The following is a 9,926-nucleotide window of genomic DNA, read 5'->3' as shown; positions in this document are numbered from 1 at the left end:
AAAAAACGTAGCCGTAGCCCAAAAAGCGTAGTCGTAGTCTAAGGCATAATTTTTTTTTTTTTAACTTTTGACTACACTTTTCAAATGTACTTGAATGGGTGTTTTTCTTGTAGTGTGAGTTGGTATTGGTGGTATTGCATGGAGAAAGTGAGGGGTGTGGTATGCTCGTGGGGGAAGAAGGTTTGTTGTGTGCGGCACAGGGCGTCATGTGTTTGGCACACATTCATTTCCACAGTGATTTAGTGGATTTCAATTCATTTATAACCAACCAACGTGCTCGTTATTGCTCTGTTTTATTTTAAGTAATCTCCCATTGTCATGGTGGAATGAAACAAATTAAAGCTGTGATGGTGCACTGAAACCAAAAGCTAGCTAGCTAGATGGTAAAGTGAGAACTACAATCACTAGGAAAAGCTATAGCTTTTTTGTAATAAAAAATATACAAGCTAAGATGTGTTCATCTCAGCAACATTTTTTTTTTGGTTTCATTTTCCTGTATGTCTTCCAACCTTCTATACCGTATAGAAAAGCGCATTTTGCAATTTGCACTATTTCTCCCTTTTAGTTTCAGCGTCGAGTAGTCGCATTTTGCTTTTTGTATTTTTTGATAGCCAAGATCAATGCTTTTTCCTTCCCTCTTCTTTTCAATATTTCAATGGTCAGTTTTCAGAGATAAAATTCATATTATTAACAGTCATCTGTATAAGAAAGAATAAGATTGTTAGATGTTTTTTTCTATTTTGTGGGGATATATAAATAATTTTATTAGCTATTTATGTTTTGGTTTATATGTGTTATTACTGTTCTACTAATAAAAAGAATACGTTAAAATTATCTACCAGTTTGAACCTTAACGAAAATAAAATTCTATGCTATTTTGTTTTACTTAAGTCTTCAAAAATTTAACTAATTTGGATTGGTCAAGTGGTCAGTTCACTCGTCCGTTTAAGTAAGTGTCGAGAGTTCAAATCCTGCCTTGTGTATGCAGCAACTCATTGACTAGCAACAAACCTTTCAATAGAGCTCCAATTCGCAACGAATTAGTTCTTAACTTGTCGTAGACCCGATGAAATCTAAATATTTTTGAATAACAATTATACTGGGTCCAAATTGGGCAAAAACCGGACCTTTAAAACTTAAACAATCATTTATAAAAAAAACTTATTTATAAAAAAACTTATTTATGATGCACTTATTTATAAAGAAAAAATTTGTTGTCGAGAAGTTAATATCCATATTTGAACTTAAATTTGTCTATAAATTCTAATTTGATGCTTCTTTGATCTATTTTTTAATTCAACAAGTGTGATTAAAAATAAAACAATAAGCTTATAATTAATATAACAATATTAGAATTAATTTAAAACATATATACCTTTTTTAGTTTTCTTAGGGTGCACATGGATCGAGTGAAATCGGATTCATCTTGACGCAGACCCGACCCTAAATAATGACCGGATATATTTTTGAGATCTGTATCCGATTTTAAATCCAATAAAATTACATCAAACTAGTCCTTAAAATATTTGAATCTGGGCTAAATTTTTGAATTGGACCGGACCATATACATTCTAGCCAAAAATAATTATAGCCTAGAAATCCAAGGTTCCTGTATGTTTTGGTAGTTGTAAGTCTAAAATTCACTAAATTTGTACCCATTTAATTATTATGTACATTATTGGTGGGCTAGGCAAAAATTGAATAATTTAAGAATAAATAACTATGTAGCAGCTAAATAGATTTTGTTAGAACAAAATATTATATGTTCATATATATGAAACCAAAAAAATTAGAGACTATAATATTCAGATATCGACTTTATTGAATGTTAAATCATTTCACATCCACTACAGATTATACTCATATTCTTGTTGGAGGAACTTTTTTAGAAAAATGTTAAACAGACACTTGATTTTACTTCCACCAAGGCAATTGAGGTAACTCATATATTCGTCAAAAATTGCAAATTTATTGATATAAATTTGAAAACATACTTTATTTATTTTGTGATAATGAGTTAGTAATTTAGTATTAAAAACAATTGCTAAAGAAAAGAGTTTAGAGTGGATAAATGACTCTAGAGCATGTAGTACAAACTTTATGAATGTAAATTTGTTTGATAATTAAGAAACAAACTCCTTAAATCTTTCACGAGGATATTTGGAATGAGATATAGGTTGCACTAACTAGTGAATTAGAATTTATAAATCAAAACTTTTTTTTTTCTGTGACTCTAATATGTTTTTATACAATCTCATAATGTTTAAAATTTAATTAGTTGAAAATAGATATGTATGAAATTATTTTGCATGTGGTTTTTTAATTGTGGAGGAAAGAAATTAAAGGTTTTGTAAGGGAAGATTTGAGAAAAAAAGATTAATTGAAAGGGAGTGTGTGTGGCGAGGGAGGAAGAAAATATTCGAGAAGTTTGAGAGGGGAAATGTGACGTGGAGATGAAAATAAAGTTTAAAAAGTGTTAATTAATTATTAATTAATAGCGAAATGTTATCTCTTTTAGTTTCTCTCTTCACATTATTAAGTTAGATTTAATTTTTCTAATTTTTTAATGAATTATAGGCGCTAAATAAATTGCTAGGAAGAGATGTAGGAATGATCACATCTCAATCTCATTTGCACCGTTGAGAATTTAGGGAAAAGGGGACGGAATCAAACTTAGGATAATATATATTTTTTTCACTTTCCAGAAGTTGAATAACGTCAAAACCATAAGATGAGATTAATGTGCACTTTCTTAATGCTCATATAATACAGTGTTAGTTGTTAATGAACAATCATTTAAATGCCATAATTTTTTTATATTTACTTCAAAATTACGAATTTAATCTCATTTCTAATTTTTTTTTTTAAAAAATAATAGTGTTAGTCCGATAATTCTTGCAGCTTTTGTAAATCTTTTTTGGTAAATATATTATGCAGTTACACGATTTAGCGACATTTTTAATAGCGGATGGAATAACTGCAGTTAAACATAGAATTACAACAGATTTATTTTATAGCGGCATAGAAAATAAAAATTGTAGAGATGCAAAATTACAGTAATTTCTATTTTATTTTTAGAAAAACAAAAAAATTTTCACACTCCGGTAACAATATATAATACAGAAATTGTTTCAAAATAATTTTTATCAATAGCTATTTTTTTTTATAATGAATACTCGTCAAAATAGAATATAATATTAAAATACAATCATATCATTCGGTACAAAGTTAAACCAAATTAAACCGCTTAAAAACAACAAATTTTTTCATGGAAGAAGAAAGTTATATAAAAAGAAATAGATAGATCTTTTTAATTTTTTTTTAATTTGAGAGAGTAAAATGTGATATCTTATTATTAATTTTATAAATAAGGCAAAAAAAATATAAAAAAATTTCAAAGATTAAAAATTACACTTTATTTATTCAATTAAAATAAAAAATTAAAAAAAATCTATTTTCTTATGTAAAATTCATATATTCTCTTATCCATTACAAAAGACTTTGCAAATGAAGAAGTTCCAAATGACATGTGTAAGTTATAAATAAAATTTTGTTCACTAGAATGTTCTAAAGGAATTGTAAACATAGCATTTTTCAAAAACGAAAGTTTATTTGACAGGTTATTATTCAATATAGTGTCAATATTTAATTGTGATCAAATGCAAAGATTAAATTTTTAAGGGTAAAGTATATTTTTTGTTTTTAAAATTTGTTAAAATTTAAAAAATATTTTTACATTTTAATTTGTTTTAATCTTTTTTTTAATATTTTCAATTTACATCAATTTTATCTTTGTTTTTAATTTTTTTTGTCAAATTATAGTCAAAAATATATTTTTTTTAATTTTACTCTCTAAAATTTATTCATTTTCATCATCATCTCCAAAATATTATTTTCTCTCTTCCAAATACTTCATCACGAACTCTCTTATTACCACCGTCACTGTTATCATCATTTTTTTCCTTTAATTTTATTTCTAAACAGAAAAAAGAACAAAAATAAAAAATTCTCAACCTCAGGAGGGAGATAACTAAAGACAAGTAGAGAAACTAACAAGGCACCAAAAAGAGCCAGACTCGCATGAAAATGGGTAGACAAAGAAAGTGGAAGTATCAGTGGTGAAAGAGAATCTGGAGTGGCTACAGAGAAGTCTGGTCGGCAGTACGACGAAGGCAATTGATTTAAGTTCCTTGAAAAAGATGATTGAAAAAAACCTGCCTCAAGTTGTCCAAGTACGGGAATTGTGAGCATATAAAGTTCTTTTGACTTTTGATTCTGTATTGAATGTGGAAAAAGCATATACGTTTAAAATGCATAGTCTCTTGCAATTCTTCTATAGTATATGGAGATGGGATGAGACGGAGCGATGTGAAACTTGAAGAGTGTGGTTAGAATATTACGGGGTTCCGTTACATGCGTGGTCAGCAGATACCTTTAGTATATTAGGAGGCCAATGGGGGAAAGTAGTCGGTTGTGACAAAGTAACAGAATCGTACATGTCTTTTAGTATTTGACGAGTACAAATTGATACTTGTATCATGGATATGATTAATGAATGGGTCCATATCACAATAGGTATCAATGGATTTGATGTGCTAGTGAAAGAAGTGGGACGGGAGGCTTTTGGATTGAATTGTTATGAAGAAGCTAATGAAAAAAGTGACTATAGTTGTGAACAACGAAGAACAGTTGCGGAAAGGAAGTGTGTGGGTACGAGCATAAGGACTGCACGGGATACAAAATCGGCGGTTTTCAACGACCAGGCTGTCGATGTGGTGATGGGGGAGTTGATGAAAGACGGAGAAGATAAGGGCAGGTTGGTAATTCCTAAAATTATTTTGAATGAGTGGATTAATGATCATTCAAAATAAAATCAGGTAAAAATGGTAACATATCAACCAATTTATGAATGAATTGAAGGGAGAGCGGATTGTGTGGGATGTGATCATATTAATTATGAAGCTGATTCTGAAGATACAGTAACATGGATTTATGAAGGTAACTTTAATGGATTCGAAAGGAGGGGCAAAAGGAATAAGAAAAAGAAGGTTCTTTGTAGGCTTGTTGCTAGGTCCAACAATTTAATGATGTCCAAAAAAAGATAGAGAAGGATCTTTAGACCCAGCTTCCTCAATCAACCGGTTCGATGATGTTGGGTTGATTCTAGAATCTGAGTCAGGCTTGATGGAAATAGAGCACGGTTTTCACGATAGGGATGGACACGCTAGAGAAGGGTCTACGACAAGTGTGCAGGAAGCTGCATCTGCAAAACTTGTGCTAGAAACCGGCACGGAGAAGATCAAAGGAGACTGAATCAGTGTTGAAGGAGGTAAGATAAAGACTGGCCACGGCAAAGGAGGTTCAACGTGGCAAGAAAAATGCGCAACCGTGACGCCACCTATGTTGGGTCATGAGATCGAGGAAGAGTTGATGGCGAAGAACCAAGCCCCTACTCTCCTGACGGTGACATTGAATGGATAGACTGGTGGGTTGGATGTGTATGTTGATGATGATGATGCAGAAGACGTTGATGAAGAAATGCGTGATAGGGATGACATTGTGAATAATAGTGGCATGGGTTTCGGCACAAAGGGAACAACATTAACAAAGAGACAGGGAGAGCTATCGGAACATAATGAAAAAGTAGTTGGGAAGAGGGTGGTTAATGATGGTGGTTCGAACAAGAATGAAAGAAGTAAGAGAAACAGAAATAATATTTTGGAGGAGCAGATGCTTGAAAATAGAAGGGACCTAACATTGGAATCTGGTGCAATTTTATACAATGAAAAAGATGATATTATGGCTATTCTCCAAGCACAGAATGAAGAAATTGCTCAAAAAAGAAGATTGACAAAACAGAAAGAGAAAACAAGACGCTGCAGGCCAAAAAATAAAAAAAAGTGTGTAATAATTTATTAAAATAATTTGTTCTTGGGATGGTAGGGGTTAATGGGTGATGAAAAATTGAGCATGGTCAAAAACCTCAAGAAAAATTTAAGTTGAATACGTTGGGCTTGTTTGAGATTAAGTGGCGGGTAGTGACGAAATTTGATGTAATAAGAATTCGAGAGAGTGACGCTGCGGGATGAGAATATGTAGAGTCGGAGGGTGCTTCAAGTAGTTTACTATTAATTTGGGATGAAATAATGTTTAAAATAAGTCGTTGTCATAAAAGAGAGTTTTTGGTTGTGTGTTGAAAGGGTCTTACTAAAAATAACTTCAATTATGCTTTCTGTGGTGTATGGAGTTTATAGAAGAGAAGAGAAATTTGTTGTGGGGGAGAAATTGAGTTATATTGCAGAGCAATGTCAACCTTTATGGGAGACTTCAACGAGATTGTGCCAGATGAAGGGGAGAAAGGATGCTGGCAGATTAACAGAGTTTTAGTAAGAATGGATAAAAGAAGATATACAACTGGTAGATTTTCGCTTAGCGATCTTACAATTGGATTGACAGAGTTTTAATAAGATTGGAGCGGTTGGAGATGTTTTCACGAGTACAAAATTAGGAGGACAAAATCAGGAGTACACTATAAGAAGTTGGAGCACAAAAAATAATTGATGAGTTTCTTTACAACTTTTTTCTTTTTTTTAACTTTTTTTATTTGTTTGTTGTTTTTACTCCACTTATTGTGTTGAGCTCTCTTGTTAGAAAAAATTCTCAAAACATTGATTCAAGAAAAAAAATTGGCAGAAGAGCATAATTTTTATCATCAAGAACAATAACAACAACAACAACTATTCAACACTTTTGCTGCCGTTTGCGTTCCATCACTGACCACTGCAAGTGGTGTATCTCAATTCTACCACCATCACCCAAACCAACAATACGAATTAAAAGAGATGCCATCATCTTTAATTCATGCTTATTTCACGGTCCTCTATTTTTTACTCTTTTCTTAAAAATAAAATATATTTCTTAGTTGCCACATTATCAATAATAATTTCACTTTCAAATTTCAAGACATGCCAACGAAAAATGAAAAAAGAATCAATTAAAGCTTATTTGGGAAATAAAATGGTTAAAAACTTATATTTTTTGTTTCTAAAATTTATTAAAAATTTTAAAAATATTTTTAAATTTTAATTTATTTTAATTTTATTCTTAATATTTTTTATTTGCATCAATTTTATTTTTATCTTCAAATTTTCTAATCAAACTATAGTCAAACACTATTTTTTTTAATTTTACTCTTCAAACCCTATTCTCGTTCATAATTTTTTATTCTTATTTTTTTAGGTTTAATTACTCTGTTGGTCCCTATAGTTTCGTGAAATTTTCAATTAGGTCCCTATACTTTTTTTAATTGAATCCATGCACTAATTTTTTTTCAATTAAGTCTCTCTTAGTAGTAATTGGCTTAATTTTATAGGGATCCAACTAAAAAAAGAATTGGTATAGGAACCTAAATAAAAAGAAAAAAAAGTATAGGGACCCAATTAAAAAAAAAATTTGGTGCAATGACTAAATTAAAAAAAAAAGTGTAGGGACCTAATTGAAAATTTCACGAAACTATAGAAACCAACAGAGTAATTAAACCTAAAAAAATAAGAATAAAAAATTATGAACGAGAATAGGGTTTGAAGAGTAAAATTAAAAAAAAATAGTGTTTGACTATAGTTTGATTAGAAAATTTGAAGATAAAAATAAAATTGATGCAAATAAAAAATATTAAGAATAAAATTAAAATAAATTAAAATTTAAAAATATTTTTAAAATTTTTAATAAATTTTAGAAACAAAAAATATACTTTACCAATCATTTAATTAAGATGTGTTAGTTAAAGAATATTCTTTAGGTGTTCCTGAATTAAGAGGCAATTCTATTAAATATACTACGATAATTATATTTCAATTTATTGACTTTTTTTTTACTTTTAACATCAATTATTTATAATATTATATATTTTAAATATAATATGTTAATTCTAGAATGAATATTTAAGGAACATTATTTATATAGAGCAAGAATTTAAACTTGGATATGATGAGTTATTACTTTTTTTTTTTTTTGCTATTTTTCAAAGATATTTTATATAACAACAATGATTTATCTTATTAGATGAGTTAACTATATAAATTAAATAACATTATTATGTCATATTATGTATTATGTTTATCATGAAATTATTTTCATATAGATCTCTTATAATTTGATCTTCTCACATATAAGGCCATCTTGGATCTTCTTCTACCTTTTAGTTTGATCTTCGTTCCCCATTAAAGATGATTCTGGACATATATATGAAATACAGTGCTTGCCACACAAAGTTATGGTGAATATTGAAAAGAGAACTTATAGATGCAAATTTTGATAATTGACTGGGTTGCTCTGCAGACATGCATGTGCTACCCTTGCATACCAGAATAGGAGACCAGAAGAATATGCATATAACTGGCTCTCTATGGGGGCATATAATAGCATATACCAGTTTGTTATCCAATCTGTTCTAAATCAAAAATACTGACAGCATGTTGATCTACCTCCTATATTGCCCCCAGTATACAAGAAGCAAATTGAGAGACCAAAATTAAAAAGAGACAAAAAGAACGACGGACCAAAAGAACCTACCCCAAATTCTCATAAGGCTCCCAGAAAATATAGCCCCATCACCTGCAAGTATTGCCTAAAGGTATACCATACTTCATACCCTTACGTTACTTGTATGTTGAATGTCCAGATTTATTTTCATGACATATGTATTGCAGATTGGACACAACAGTCGTAGCTGTTCCAAGAAGAAGGAGGTAATGGTTGGGAGTGCTGGAGGATAAATTTCAAGTCAACACCCTTCTGTTGGTGGGGCTTATGTGGATGATAAAGAAGAGGCAGCAAGACTAGAGAAGATGTTCTGGGAGGAAACTCTTGAAACTGTTGAAGCAACAACATCTCAACCCCCGATAGTGAGTTTATTAATATTTTTTACAACTTTATTTTATAAGGTGTTTTTAAGCATGACACTTATATATTCCAACTATTTTAGGGAACTCTTCCAGTTTCTCAACCTATTCCTGATCCAGTAATGCCTCCTTTAGTTAGGCCACCAACTACAAATAGACTCCTAAGAAGAAAAAGAATTTGTAGTCTTTTTAGTTTAATTACATTGCTTTCTAGTGTAGTTACTTTTTAATTGTTGTCATCTCAATTTCATGCTTACTAGATAGTTGTTTACTTGTTTATTGTCTTTACTTATTGCAATTGTGTTGTTGATTGCTCTTTTAATTTCTAGTTACTTTACCTTTTCGCATTCATATTCAAAACTCCTAAATTCCGTAACCAATGTTGTGCATTCAATTGCAAGTCTAATGGAGAACATTTCGGAATTCAACTCCCGTTATTGATTTAATTTTTGTGACAATCTTTTAAACTTTGATTTTGAGTTGGTTACTGATTTAGACTATACTTGCAACGTACTCAATTTTTAAAGTTGCAAAAATTATAAACTGACATCTAGACCGCGTTACAGTCATGGCTCAGATGCTATCTCACAAAGCGATGTACATTTGGGTGACCGATATTAAGGCTACTATAACCAAACCAACCACGTCCTTCGTTTCTGTAAATAGATCAACATAAGCGATTGAAAACATAATTCATAGCTAAAATTTTGATTTCAATTTGTTGATCTTTGGCACTCTATCTCTCTAGTGTTCGATAGTGTCATGTTATTTTGAAGTTCGACTGTGTTGTTTGCACAAATGTGCATTGATTAATAATAAACATGAATAAGTAATGCTGGCATGAAATTGAAAGAATAACCATATTGTAGATTACATAAACAACTTTTTATTTCCTTGTTAATTGAGTGTGTTCTTACTTCTCTTTTATTTAGATTTAAGCTTATTTTGAGAGATACAAAATGCAAAGAGAGTAGTGTATAGAAAAGTCATTTATCCTTTATTTGAGTGTTTTGACTTCGAAAATGT

This window comes from Arachis stenosperma, chromosome 9 (assembly GCF_014773155.1).
Source record: "Arachis stenosperma cultivar V10309 chromosome 9, arast.V10309.gnm1.PFL2, whole genome shotgun sequence".
NCBI lineage: Eukaryota > Viridiplantae > Streptophyta > Magnoliopsida > Fabales > Fabaceae > Arachis > Arachis stenosperma.
This window is presented reverse-complemented; position numbering follows the sequence as displayed.